General features: G+C 42.2%; 1 pseudogene; it reads right to left on the reverse strand.

The window, feature by feature from the left end:
* Positions 1-280: 280 nt before the first annotated feature.
* LOC136306607 (endoplasmic reticulum-Golgi intermediate compartment protein 2-like) lies at positions 281-933 on the reverse strand (annotated as a pseudogene).
* Positions 934-15,069: the final 14,136 nt, after the last annotated feature.

Consider the following 15,069-nt stretch of genomic DNA (forward strand, 5'->3'; position numbering starts at 1 on the left):
CACTAAACCATCTGCTGTCTGATTCCTGATCTGCAGAAAGCTCCACTTGGGCCTAACACCCATATCCTTGGGCCTTCCCTGAATGCGACTGCTTTCAGTCACAAATGCTTGGCCTCAACCTTCACTTTCTCAGGATGGGAACAGAAAGTCACTCGAGACTTTGACTTTCCTCCAACAATTTCTTTTTTTTTTTTTTTAAGCAATCCTTTATAATCAGTCATATATTATTATTTTAGCAAAGAATTTACTTTTAACCAAGCTCAACCTGTCTGAAGTATTTTCAGTAGATGAAAAGAACATACTTGCCCACAGTTATGTGAAAATTCCCTGCTACTTTATTGACATACAGATGACCATGGATTCTGCATGTGTCTGGAGGCTGGGAGGAGTGATCTTCCCTTGGTGGAAGTGCTGTTGAACTCTTAAAAGCAGTTTTAAATAGCACATCTTGAAGCGAGTATTCTTCCTGCAGTCTACTCTGAATCAGCTGCAGCACCCTCTGCCACTCCTTTTGCTGTGGTGAAAGATCAAAGATGACTGGTTCATAAACTAGACCATCTGCAGATGCAACCATTGTTTCTGCTAAATCCAATACATCTTCTCCAACATACTGACACTTCATGGCAACAGTAATATCGATATTGACTCTCAATTTGCTAGAAAAGTCCTTGTCTACTTCATATTCATATTTCATCCATGTATCTCGATATACTGAAAATTCCATTATGATTAATTAAGCCATTGTGGTAAATGCTATCAGAGAAACTGTACCCCCACTGGCTGAAGTCTCCACATAGCTTTCAGAGACCTTCGGAAAGGCATCCAACTCTTTTACCAAACTTAAAGTTTTTTTCCGATTCAGTCGCCTCATCTTCAGGAAAACCTTCTTCTTTCATATAGTCATGCTTGTGTTTTGATCACAGCCAGCAGCCATGTTTCCTCCAACAATTTCAATCTTCATGGATTTGTTAATGTTAGTCTTAAAATACCATAGTGTATACATTTATTTATTTATTATTTTTGGCAGAGACAGAGAGAAGGACAGGCAGACAGGAAGGGAGAGAGATGAAAAACATCAATTCTTTGTTGCAGCTCCTTAGTTGTTCATTGATTGATTTCTCATGTGTGCCCTGACTGGGGGACTACAGCAGACAAGGTGACCCTTGTTCAAACCAGATGAGTCCGTGCTCAAGCTGGCGACCTCGAGGCCTTGAACCTGGGTCCTCCACATCCCAGTCCTATGCTCTATCCACTGCACCACCACCTGGTCAGGCACTAATCTTAGTCTTGTGGCCCAACATATATCTATCATTGAGAATGTTCCATGCACACTAGAGAAGAATGTATAATTTGATGTTTTGGGATGAAATGTCCTATACATGTCCAAACCTACCTGTGGTTCTTTGTATATACTCCTCACACAGGAAGAGAGAGAGAGAGAGAAATATATGTCTACACTTCATATATACTTAAGAAACAAAAACAGCCTGACCGGGTGGTGGCGCAGTGGATAGAGCGTTGGACTGGGATGCGAAAGACCCAGGTTCAAGACCTTGAGGTTGCCAGCTTGAGCGAGGGCTCATCTGGTTTGAGCAAAAGCTTACCAGCTTGAGCCCAAGGTTGCTGGCTTGAGCAAGGGGTTACTCAGTTTACTGAAGGCCCTTGGTCAAGGCACATAATAAGAAGGCAATCAATGAACAATTAAGGTGTTGCAAAGCGCAACAAAAAAATGATGGTTGATGCTTCTCATCTCTCCGTTCCTGTCTGTCTGTCCCTCTCTCTGACTCTCTCTCTGTCTCTGTAAAAACAAACAAACAAACAAACAAAAAACAGTAAAAAATATTAGTGGTACCTACTTTTAATGTTAGTGAGAATTTAAATATGTCTTATCATAATCTTTCTCCTTTTGTATTATAATTAATTTGTTTTTTGTATTTTTTCTGAAGTTGGAAACCGGGAGGCAGTCAGACAGACTCCTGCATGCACCCGACCGGGATCCACCCGGCACGCCCACCAGGGGGCAATGCTCTGCCCATCTGGGGCATCACTCTGTTGCAACCAGAGCCATTCCAGCACCTGAGGCAGAGGCCACAGAGCCATCCTCAGTGCCCAGGCCAACTTTGCTCCAATGGAGCCTTGGCTGTGGGAGGGGAAGAGAGAGACAGAGAGGAAGGAGAGGGAGAGGGGTGGAGAAGCAGATGGGTGCTTCTCCTGTGTGTCCTGGCTTGGAATCGAACCCGGGACTCCTGCACACCAGGCCAACACTCTACCACTGAGCCAACCGGTCAGGGCTATAATTAATTTTTAGCATAATTCTATTTTAAATTATCATGCTAAGAAACACCTGCATTGAATTTACCATCTTAACCATTCTAGGTTAAGGAACATTTTTTTAAAAAAACAAGTAGGCCTGAGCAGACAGTGACGCAATGGATAAAGTGTCAAACTGGGATGTGGAGGACCCAGGTTTGAATTTCCAAGGTTTCCAGCTTGAGCGTGGGCTCTTCTGGTAGGAGCAAGGCTCACCAGCTTGAGCCAAGGTTGCTGGCTTGAGCAAGGGGTCACTCAGTCTGCTGTAGCTCTCTGGTAAAGGCACATATGAGAAAGCAATCAATGAACAAGTAAGGAACCACAACAAAGAATTGATGTTTCTCATCTCTCTCCCTTCCTGTCTGTCTGTCCTTAGAAAGGAAAATATTTGTTTCTAGAAATTTACTTAATAATATGTCAACACTCTTTTGAATTTTGTTTTTCTTGGATATTAGAAGAACTAGTCTCCAAGGGAGAAGGTAAATTAATTACTCTGATTTAAAATTTTTAAAAAACCATCAAGAATAAAAATTTTTTTGCTACTGTTTATAGTCCATTTACTGTTCTCATGAGACTTTCAAAGAAGAGTACAAGATACTTGCCATGGAAGGCTCCTTGGGCACGTTGGGTGAAGCAGTGAGAAGGAAAAGGAACAATGGGGAGGTTGAAGAGAGAGAGTTTGAAGAGGTAGTGCTCATCTGTTTCCCCATCTTTGAAACCATCCTTCATGGTCTTTAGATTCAAAAATTTTTTTTTTTGTATTTTTCCGAAGCTGGAAACTGGAGGCAGTCAGACAGACTCCCACATGCGCCCGACCAGGATCCACTTGGCACGCCCACCAGGGGGCGATGCTCTGCCCATCCGGGGCGTCGCTCTGTTGCATCCAGAGCCATTCCAGTGCCTGAGGCAGAGGCCACAGAGCCATCCTCAGTGCCCGGGCAAACTTTGCTCCAATGGAGCCTTAGCTGCAGGAGGGGAAGAGAGAGACAGAGAGGAAGAAGAGGGGGAGGGGTGGAGAAGCAGATGGGCGCTTCTCCTGTGTGCCCTGGCCGGGAATCGAACCCGGGACTCCTGCACGCCAGGCTGACGCTCTACCACAGAGCCAACCGGCCAGGGCGTAGATTCAAATTTTATTAACCTCTAATACCATCTACATATATTTGCAAACCAGCAATACCTATATTCATGAAATATCTTTATACCACCCCAGAGCTTGCTCAGTGGGATCCAGTCCAGACTAGTGGAGGTAGCAGGGATGGAGGGTATTCATGGTCCAACAGCATGGGCTATCACCACCAAGGGGAGTCACTGCCTGAGCTGTCACACAGGAGCTGACTGAGCTCTCCATGTGGTCCCACACTATAGGAGACCAGCCAGCCACATAGTGACAAGTTGGTAAAATGCAATAAATGTATGATTATCCCTGAAATCTGAGGATCGCTTTCTAAGTCTATAAGTCCTACCAGAGGCATTAACTTTATAGAAACCCTGAACTTTGTTTTATTTTGCATTTTCTTGTTTCAGAACTCTGTAGTGCTTTATAGAGTGCTTTATAGGACTTTCTGCTGTACTGTGTTAAAAGAACTTTTATTTTCATGTAGCAGTAGGATTGTAGTAGGTCATTGGCTTGAGAGTACTTCCAAGTCATTGCAGTATAAAATTTTTTGACTGGTATCCATGGTAAAAAAAAATATTATATTCAGATTGCATATTCAGTGCACTGTGTTCTGAAAGTTATTTTTCAAAATATGGTTCAAATAAAACTATTTTATAGGCCTATTAATGTAATAAGGTGAATATGTAATCAATAAATATTTTCAAAAGTTGTATAATTTTAAATGTCCTTACTTATTTTTAGTGTCCTGGTGTGGTAAATTATATGGTTATGCTAGTAATATTACTTTATTTACCTTAGAAATCATAAAATTAAGTAATTCTTAATGCTTAACTGTAGCTTATATTCTGTTTATATATATCCTTCCAGTCTGTGAATTCCATCTTGCATTTGTAAAATGAAAACTTTTAGCTTTAAAAGTTTTATGATGACACGGTTGTTTATATTGATTTGTCTATTTTTCAACTAACTTCAAGAAGAGCAGCTGCCCAAGTATCCTTTTTCAACTTCTATTACATGCCTTGGTGTAATCTAAAATTTTCTTATTTTGAATTGTTACCAGTATATTTTGAATCTTCAGTTGGACTTCAGTTGAATCTTCAGTTGCAGATATGGACTCAGAGTTGCTAAAATCAAGGAGGACCTTCTTCCTTCTGTTTGAAAGATCAGCTTTTCATTTCTTCTGTTCATTTTGTGCATTTTGTTCTGGTGGGTAGGAGTTGGACAGGGAGTGGTGTTTTATTCCTGTAGAACAGAGGTCAACAAACTTCTGTGATGGGACTCAATAATACATACTTTGCAGTCTGCCTTTTTAAAAACAAAATAAAACCCTATCATTCTTGGTCAGTGTAGAAAGGATTCTTAGATATACAAGACAGGAGTGTGAGCCCTGGCCGGTTGGCTCAGCGGTGGAGCGTCAGCCTGGCGTGCGGGGGACCCGGGTTCGATTCCCGGCCAGGGCACATAGGAGAAGTGCCCATTTGCTTCTCCACCCCCAGCCCCCTCCTTCCTCTCTGTCTCTCTCTTCCCCTCCCACAGCCAAGGCTCCATTGGAGCAAAGATGGCCCGGGCGCTGGGGATGGCTCCTTGGCCTCTGCCCCAGGCGCTAGAGTGGCTCTGGTCGCAGCAGAGCGATGCCCCGGAGGGGCAGAGCATCGCCCCCTGGTGGGCAGAATGTCGCCCCTGGTGGGCGTGTGTGGTGGATCCCGGTCGGGCGCATGCGGGAGTCTGTCTGACTGTCTCTCCCCATTTCCAGCTTCAGAAAAAAAAAAAAGACAGGAGTGTGAGCCAGATTTGACCAGCAGACCAGAGTTTACAGACACCCCTGTTGTGAACATTTGTTGCTCCTGCTTCATGTGAAACCTCAGTTAAAATGTTGATAAGCCAGATTCCTAAGAGATTTCATTTTCAAGCTACATTGAAACCCTGTTTCAGCAACATATCCAAGGGGCATTGTTATGTTCTGAAGGAGATCGCTAAGCCAAAGCACCAATTTGCTAACTTAAACAATAAAACATTATGTAGACATTTACTTGTGACATTAGACTCTCACATATGAAACTGAGATAAGGAGATTCCTTGGTAAGGACAGAATTAGGATTTAGGACTAACTCAAGGCCTCTTCAACATCCACAGGAATGTGTGTCAAGCTAACCTGAGTAGTTGCAACAACTCGTCTTCACCGAGACAATGCACGAGGTAGTCAGCATCCCCATCTCATCCTCAGAGGTTTGTTTATCCTCCCTGGAATAAAGATCCCAAAGAAAGAAAGCCTGGAACTCTACCGACATAACTACCATCCTGGTGTACCTCCTGGCCTTCTGTCACTCTTCACGCACATCTAAAAAAATGTTTGAATCACATGTTGACTAGTAGCCTATTTTTTCACCCCAGTGAGCAATGTAAATATAAGAAAATTATATTCAAAATTGAAGTAACTTTTATTTTCCAGAAGAACTTCCACATTTATTTGCTGTTACCTAGGGTGGGGTTGTCTAAGCTTACTTGATTAAGAATCAAAGATCTTTGCCTGACCTGTGGCAGTGCAGTGGATAAAGCGCCAACCTGGAATGCTGAGATTGCTGGTTCGAAACCCTGGGCTTGCCTGATCAAGGCACATATGGGAGTTGATGCTTCCTGCTCCTCCCCCTTCTCTCTCTCTCTCTCTCTCTCTCTCTCGCTTTCTCGCTCTCTCTCTCCTCTCTAAAATTAATAAATAAATTTAAGAAATACACTAAAAAAAAAAAAGATCTGGGATGCTAATGAAAGGAAGAAAGAAATGAAGGAACCTGACCAGGCGATGGCGCAGTGGATAGAGCGTCGGACTGGGATGCCAAAGACCCAGGTTCGAGAACCCGAGGTCGCCAGTTTGAGCGCGGGCTCATCTGGTTTGAGCAAAAACTCACCAGCTTGGACCCGAGATCTCTGGCTCAAGCAAGAGGTTACTCGGTCTGCTGAAGGCCCGCGGTCAAGGCACATATGAGAAAGCAATCAATGAACAACTAAGGTGTAGCAACGAGAAACTGATGATTGATGCTTCTCATTTCTCTCCGTTCCTGTCTGTCTGTCCCTATCTATCCATCTCTCTGACTCCCTCCCTGTCTCTGTAAAAAAAAAAAAAAAAAAATGAAGGAAAGACTATTGCTCTTTTTCTCTACCCTGTTGCTTTATTATTCTTTGAGGGGTGAACCTGGCAATTCCAGGTGATTCATTGGGAAGTATTGATCTAAGATAAAACTAATTAAGGTCATTGAACCTACATATATTATAATTTTTAAAAAGATCTAATTGGTTTTTATTAATTCCTTTATGAATTGGACAATCCCATCTACAAACTAGAAGGACATTCCTCATTCTTTATAATGTGATCTTGATCCAATCACTGTGCTACCATTTTATGAAAAGCCATGTATTTTGTATCTACCTAAATATCACAAATCACATTTAGACCTGAGTGAGCACTTAACATCATCTGGTCTTCAAATCCTTTTTTTTTTTTTTTATCCTACAGAATCATTCTTTCACCCAACAACCTGCAGAACAGCATATCCGGGTCTCTGATAAACGACAGCTGAAAGTGGTGCTGCTCTCACTCAAGTGAGGCTATGATCCTAAGTTTGGCCTCCATTCTTTGCAAAGCAGCAAAACCAGAGGCATCCTGTTAATAATCAAGAGCTTGGCAGTGTACTGTTTGGAAAACCTCAAACCGTCTTTTTCATTTTGCTTCTGAGGAAACTTGAGTTTCAGAGACTGTGAACAGCCCACAGGCTCAGATGATTTCCTGGCTAAGATTTGGATGTACTGCAGTATTACCAGGGTCACTTGACAAACCATCTGTAGCAGGTCACTTTTGAAGATGTGCGGAGGCTAGGATGGGGACAGTGGGCTTCACTAGAATTAGGGAATTGTATTTAAAAGAAGTGTTGCAGGAGCTGTGAGGAATACAGGGCTTTCATATATATATATATATATATATATATATATATATAAAGATTTTTTTAATGGATTTTACAGAGAGAGGAGAGAGACAAGGGAAGGGGAGTAAGAGGTATCAACTTATAGTTGCTTCACTTTAGTTCAGTGATTCTCAAACTTTTTGAAGTTGGAGCGCATTTAAAATTCTACAAAAAATTGTAGGCGCACTATATACAAATTTCTGAGAAATAGGTTATAATAATTAAATCAAATATTAAAAAATATATATAAAGTTCAAGTGTGTTTTTATGGTAATTAAACAAAATAAATATGACAAAATTAAATTTATTGACATTAAAAAACATTTTTTGTTACATTTTTTGAGTTATGGTTTTTAGAATTTGTAAATTCTAAATTTACAAGGACAAGGGGCGCTGCTCCAGCTGCAGACAGTTCTGAAGCCCAAAAGGGCCAAGTTAAGCTCTGTAAGGAGATTCAGTATTGAAGCAGAAAAAATATCAAATAATGGGACACAAGTTATGATATTAACATTATTTCTTTAATGATATTAAAGTTTGTATAAATCTTCACCACTTATATCTTTTAACAATTAATGAAACCAGACAGTAAAGTCAAATGATACCCAATTAGTCTATTGCTTATGAACAAATTGTCACTTAAACCAGATGGAAGGCCTGACCTGTGGTGGCGCAGTGGATAAAGCGTCGATCTGGAAATGCTGAGGTCGCCGGTTAGAAACCCTGGGCTTGCCTGGTCAAGGCACATATGGGAGTTGATGCTTTCAGCTCCTCCCCCCGTCTCTCTCTCCTCTCTGTCTCTCTCTCTCTCCTCTCTAAAATGAATAAATAAAAAAATAAAAACAACAACAACAAAAAAAACCAGATGGAAGAAAACTTAAATTATAATTCTATATATTATAAACTCTTCAGAGTGTTTCTAGATTGCTTAAGGTTTAAAAGCAACAAAGCTTCTCAAGAGACAAATGAATAAAAAAGAGAAGCCCTGCTTGGCGTTCAGAGGTGGAGGTGGTGAAGCATTGTGAGTCTCATCAGAAATGTCATGCTCTTTATATTATGTGATCTTTTTTTTTTTCTTTTTTTTTTTGTAGCAGAGACAGAGAGAGGGACAGATAGGGACAGACAGGAAGGGAGAGAGATGAGAAACATTAGTTCTTCGTTGTGGTTCCTTAGTTGTCCATTGATTGATTTCTCATACGTGCCTTGACCAAGGGGCTACAGCAGACTGAGTGACCCCTTGCTCGAGCCAGCAACCTTGGGCTCAAGCTGGTGAGCCTTGCTCAAACCTGATGAGCCCGTCAAGCTGGTGAGCTTGGGGTCTTGAACCCGAGTCCTCCGCGTCCCAGTCCAACGGTCTATCCACTGCACCACCGCCTGGTCAGGCATATTATGTGATCTCTTTAAGGAAGAATTAAACTACAACATAACCAGTGTTAGAAAAGCAACTTTATTTATTTATTTTTTTTACAGAGACAGAGAGAGGGACAGACAGACAGGAACGGAGAGATGAGAAGCATCAATCATTAGTTTTTCGTTGCACATTGCGACATTTTAGTTGTTCACTGACCGCTCTCTCACACGTGCCTTGACCGCGGGCCTTCAGCAGACCGAGTGACCCCTTGCTAGAGCCAGCGACCCTGCATCCAAGCTGGTGAGCTTTTGCTCCAACCAGATGAGCCCGCACTCAGGTTGGCGACCTCAGGGTCTCAAACCTGGGTCCTCCACATCCCAGTCTGAGGCTCTATCCACTGTGCCACTGCTTGATCAGGCAGAAAAGCAACTTTTTTGAATACCCTTCTTATGCTGGGGGTTGCCAAAAGAAAAAGAAAGGGGGGGTGGCATTTCTATTGTGCTGTTACTGCTCTCAGCTTATTACTTTGATTTTGGTGTTCATGAGCCATACATGTCTGGAACACCTGTTTTTAATAGTCATTAAACTGTATGGTTTTATATGTAGTGCTGCTTACACAGTTGAATAAGGGGTTATGTTTTGAAAAGTATCACTTTTACTCTTTGTGTCGCCATTCAAATTCTTGGTTATTTTGGGGTTTGGCCTAGGTCTGTGGGCAAGCAATGTTGCAAATATTTCACCTCTGAGTTCAAACAGCTCCACTAGTGGTGGGCCCTGAGGTTCTGGAGATGGTGCAGAGATGGACCTGTTTGGGGGACGTTTGCCTTCTGGGTTTCATCATAAATGAATATTAGAAGTTATATTTTACAACAGCATTGGTATAAAAATTTCTATAATCTAGTATGGTTTATATTGTTTGAGGGGATTTTTTATTGATTGATTTTACAAAGAGAGAAGGGAGAGGGAGGGGAGCGAGAAGTATCAATTCATAGTTGCTTTGCTTTAGCTGTTCATTGCTTGCTTATTTGTTGTATGTGCCTTGACTAGGCAAGCCTAGGGTTTCGAACTGGTGACCTCAGCATCCAGGTTAAGGCTCTAGCCACTGCACCACCTCAGACCAAGCTGTTTTTTGTTTTGTTTCTTACTTTCCTTTTTTTTTTTTTAATTCTGATTTTAAAAAGAAAACATTTTCGGCCCTGGCCGGTTGGCTCAGTGGTAGAGCATCGGCCTGGCCAGGGCACACAGGAGAAGCACCCATCTGCTTCTCCACCCCTCCCCCTCTCCTTCCTCTCTGTCTCTCTCTTCTTCTCCTGCAGCTGAGGCTCCATTGGAGCAATAGATGGCCCAGGCGCTGGGGATGGCTCCTTGGCCTCTGCCCCAGGCGCTAGAGTGGCTCTGGTCGCGACAGAGCGATGCCCCGGATGGGCAGAGCATCACCCCCTGGTGGGCGTGCCGGGTGGATCCCGGTCAGGCGGATCCCGGTCGGGTGCATGCAGAAGTCTGTTTGACTGCCTCCCTGTTTCCAGCTTCAGAAAAATACAAAAAAAAGAAAAGAAAAAAAGAAAACACTTTCATGGACCCCTAAGCTGAGTATGTCAGCCCAGCAGAGGGCAGAATCCACCTGGGTCCCGAGATAAAAGAGAGAAGACGAAAGCTAAAAGTGTTACAGGACCAAAGGGGTCCCTTTGCCTCACGCATCCAAGCCCAATAAGAAACAGACAAAAGTTTGCAGCCAAGAAAGTAGGATTTATGAAGGAGACGGCGTCATGCCTGGTGTTATAAGTGAGCTTATGTTCAAAGCCTTGGCTCCAGAATCTTAATCATTTCCAGTTTGTAACACTGGGGAAAAGAAAGAGCTGCAGAAATACCCAATTTACTAAATATATAAAATTATTAACATGCTTTAGACCTCAAGGGTCTTACTATCTTTTATTTAAACAAATAATCAGCCTGACCAGGCAGTGGCGCAGTGGATAGAGCGTCAGACTGGGATGCGGAGGACCCAGGTTCGAGACCCCGAGGTTGCCAGTTTGAGCGCGGGCTCATCTGGCTTGAGCAAAAAGCTCGCCAGCTTGGACCCAAGGTTGCTGGCTCGAGCAAGGGGTTATTCGGTCTGCTGAAGGCCCACGGTCAAGGCACATATGAGAAAGCAATCAATGAACAGCTAAGGTGTCGCAATGCGCAACAAAAAACTAATGATTGATGCTTCTCATCTCTCCATTCCTGTCTGTCTGTCCCTGTCTATCCCCCACTCTGACTCTCTCTCTGTCTCTGTAAAAAATAATAATAATAATAAAATAAATAAACAAATAATCATTCCACTGAAAAAATGGCTTCTAGAGACTAAATCCTTGCATTGAGACCATTAACAAGTGTGTTTCTTTTTGTATTTGGTGGAGGAAATGCTTTGATTCTTCCTTGGTATATATTTATTTTCTTATCTTTTCTTTTGAGAGAGAGAGAAAGAGAGAGAGAGAGAGAAAGGAAGGGAGAAAAATGAGAAGCATCAATTTATAGTTGTGTCACTTTAGTTGTTCATTGATTATTTCTCATACATACCTTGACTGCGGGGCTCCAGCTGAGCCAGTGACCCCTTGCTCAAGCCGGTGACCTTGGGTTCATGCCAGCAACCTTGAGCTTCAAGCCAGCAACCCCACACTTAAACAGGATGAGCCCATGCTCAAACTGGCGACCTCGGGATTTCAAACCTGGCTCTTTAGGATGCCAGGTCAATGCTCTATGATACAGGGGTCCCCAAACTTTTTACACAAGGGGCCAGTTCACTGTCCCTCAGACCGTTGGAGGGCCACCACATACAGTGCTCCTTTCACTGACTACCAATGAAAGAGGTGCTCCTTCAGGAAGTGCGGCGGGGGGCCGGATAAATGGCCTCAGGGGGCCGCATGCGGCCCGCGGGATAGTTTGGGGACCCCTGTGAGTCTATCCACTGTGCCAACACTGGTCAGGCCCTCCTTGGTATTTTTTTTTCTTTTCATTTTTCTGTTTCCCTCCTTGGTATTTTATTTCAATGTCAGTAATTTGGTGGTACAGTATATTGTAGTTTATATCCTCTCTAACTATGTACTGCTTGTCAGATACAACAAATATTCAGTGCTATATCCGTGAATTTTTTCTTCTGTTTTTGGGACAGTTCTGGTATAGCTATCAGACAAATATATAATGTATTTTTTTCCATTCAGTAAAGATACTGCTTTATTCTCTAAGACTAAGTGTGTGTGGTGTGAGAGTGTATATATGTTGATGTGTATCTGTGTCACCACATATGTTATGGTACACCTGCATTTGTATATGGTACACCTGCATTTGTATATTCCTACCTTGGGAGCCACAAAACTAACAAATATTACCCTGTAACGAGAAAATCGGCTCCACTACAAAATACCATTAACTTGGGCAAACTGTTTTGGAATCTTTGATTTGGCATCTCCTGGAATATTATGTAATTTGCAAGTGAAATTTCCACCCAAATAAACACCCTTCCCCTTATTTTGCAGCCCTTTCTCTGCCCTTTCCTGTGTTGCAGGTTTGTAATGTTTGAGCACAATTCCTGGGTGAATTTCCTCTTTGCCTCTGTGCGTGTTATTTGTGGCAGAGAACTGTGCCTGCTCAGCAGCTCTAGACCTGGAGCCCGTGGACACTATATGCTGGGCTTCAGTGGAAATCTGCTTAATTTTGCCCCAGGTGAAGGAGTCCAGCGGTTCCTAGCCTGGACTACTGGAAGGTTCCTACATCCTCTTTGTCCCGTTAGTTGAGATGACTTGCAGTAGAAAACGTCCAGTGAGTGTTAAGAACTTACTGAAAGCTTGGCCTGTGGTGGCACAATGGACAAACTGTTGGACTGGAATGCTGAGGTCGCCTGTTCAAAACCCCAGGCTTGCCTGGTCAGGCACATTCCAGACACAGTTACAATGGGTTGATGCTTCCTGACCCTCCCATCCTTTCCCTCTGTCATCTCTCTAAAATCAGTAAGTAAAATCTTTTAAAAAATTAAATGTGCCTGACTAGGCAGTGGCACAGTGGATAGAGCATCGGGATGGGATGCAGAAGACCCAGGTTCGAGACCCCGAGGTCGCCAGCTTGAGCGCAGGCTCACCTGGTTTGAACAAAAGCTCACCAGCTTGGACCCAAGGTCGCTGGCTCGAGCAAGAGGTTACTCGGTCTGCTGAAAGCCCGTGGTCAAGGCACATATGAGAAAGCAATCAATGAACAACTAAGGCGTCACAATGAAAAAATAATAATTGATGCTTCTCATCTCTCTCCATTCCTGTCTGTCTGTTCCTATCTATCCCTCTCTCTATTGATAATTCTCTCTCTGTCTCTGAAAAAAAAATTTTTTTTAATGAAAGTGAACAGGAGCGTTGCTGACATTTTCTATGCATATGTTGCAATATATCTTTTAAACTGACCCAACTTAGAAGAACTAACATACATACCTGTTACTGAATACTGAAAACATTGAATCAAATGTCAAGGTCAAACAGTCTGATTTGCTTTAGCAAGTAATATCACATACCCTCTTACAAATTTCAGGAAAATGTGAGCTCAGTTATCTTGACTATTTTACCAGAAAGTGATTTATAACCACAAGATTTGTACAGATGTTTCTGTTTGGAGGCAGGCAGAACCAATTTAGGAATTGCCAAATTGGGTTTCTAAAAAACTGAGGGGAAAATCTGTAGCGCACAGCACACAACTAAAACTACAATAGAAATAAAAGATATCTGGGGCGGGGCGGGGTGGGGGAAATAAAGGTTTCACAGTTTCTCCATCAGAAGCAAGGTCCTTCATGGGAATAAGACTATAGAAAAGATGAAGTCACAGGTTGATAGTCCTCAGTTATTGTGACACTTTACATGACAACATGAATCATTACAGAAATCAGCAGCAATACATTCTACAATTATACATAGCAAAAAAGTAAAACGTCTCTGGACACAGATTGGACTGTAGGCCTGAAAAAAGAATCCCATGCAGATAGTTCATGTATAGAGAGCACATGTCTCATGTGTGTTCAAGTTCTGTGTGTGTGTGGGGGGGGGTTTGTTTTGTTTTGTGCACAAAACCTGATGCAGTTGAGGATCTTAGGTAGGTCTATGCTAAATTTTAAATTTTTTAAATGTTTCTAAAATTAAAAAATCAATTCTTAGTCATGATTCAAAGTTGATGTGCATAAAAATATAGCATGGTGCCTGACCAGGCAGTGGTGCAGTGGATAGAGCATTGGACTGGGATGTGGAGGACCCAGGTTTGAGACCTCGAGGTCGCCAGCTTGAGCGCAGGCTCATCTGGTATGAGCAAGGCTCACCAGCTTGGACCCAAGGTCGCTGGATCGAGCAAGGGGTTACTCTGTCTGCTGAAGGCCCATGGTCAAGGCACATATGAGAAAGCAATCAATGAACAACTAAGGTGTCGCAACAAAAAACTAAAGATTGATTCTTCTCATCTCTCTCCATTCCTGTCTATCTGTCCCTGTCTATCCCTCTCTCTGACTCTCTCTCTGTCTCTGTAAAAAATAAATAAATAAATAAAAATATATAGCATGGTCCTAGCCAGGTAACTCAATTGATTGGCACCAGAGTTGTAGGTTTGGTCCTTGTTCAGGGAACATATAGGAGTGGACCAATGAATGCATACCTAAGTGAAACAACAAATCGATGTTTCTGACACTCTTTCACTCTCGCTCTTCCTTTCTCCTCTCTCTCCCTTGCTTTCTTTTGGTCTAAAATCAATCAAATTTAGAAAAATAAAAATATAGCATGTACATGTAGTTTTACATGTATTTATTATTAGATGCTAAGCACAGAGCGTTAGCAGGAGACAGGTAGTGTTAGATGTTTAGCTTTGTTACCGCAATATTTCTTCATTTTTTAAAAAAAAATATTTTTTTATTTCAACCTGACCTTTGGTGGTGCAGCAGATAAATCGTTGACCGGGAATGCTGATGTCACCAGTTCAAAACCCCAGGCCTACCTGATCAAGGCACATATAAGAAGAAACTACTATAAGTTGATGTTTCTTGCTTCTCTCTCTCTCTCTCTCTCTCTCTTTCTCTCTCTCTCTCTCTCTCTGTGTGTCTCTCTGTCACCTCTACAAAATCAATAAGTAAAAATCTTTTAAAAATGATTCTTCATTTTTGTACATAAAACCAAGGTGTTCGGCCATAAGTAAAGATATAGATCTTATGTTACAGCTTAGAACATTCAGTTTGGTTTTGGTTTTTCCCTTCAACATGAAACGTTACACCACCTTGCTTCATTTGCTGTTCATTGTTAGTTTTTCTTTTATTATTATTATTAATATTTTCTCATTCACTGTTAATA

Source organism: Saccopteryx bilineata, chromosome 5, assembly GCF_036850765.1.
Source record: "Saccopteryx bilineata isolate mSacBil1 chromosome 5, mSacBil1_pri_phased_curated, whole genome shotgun sequence".
Classification (NCBI taxonomy): domain Eukaryota; kingdom Metazoa; phylum Chordata; class Mammalia; order Chiroptera; family Emballonuridae; genus Saccopteryx; species Saccopteryx bilineata.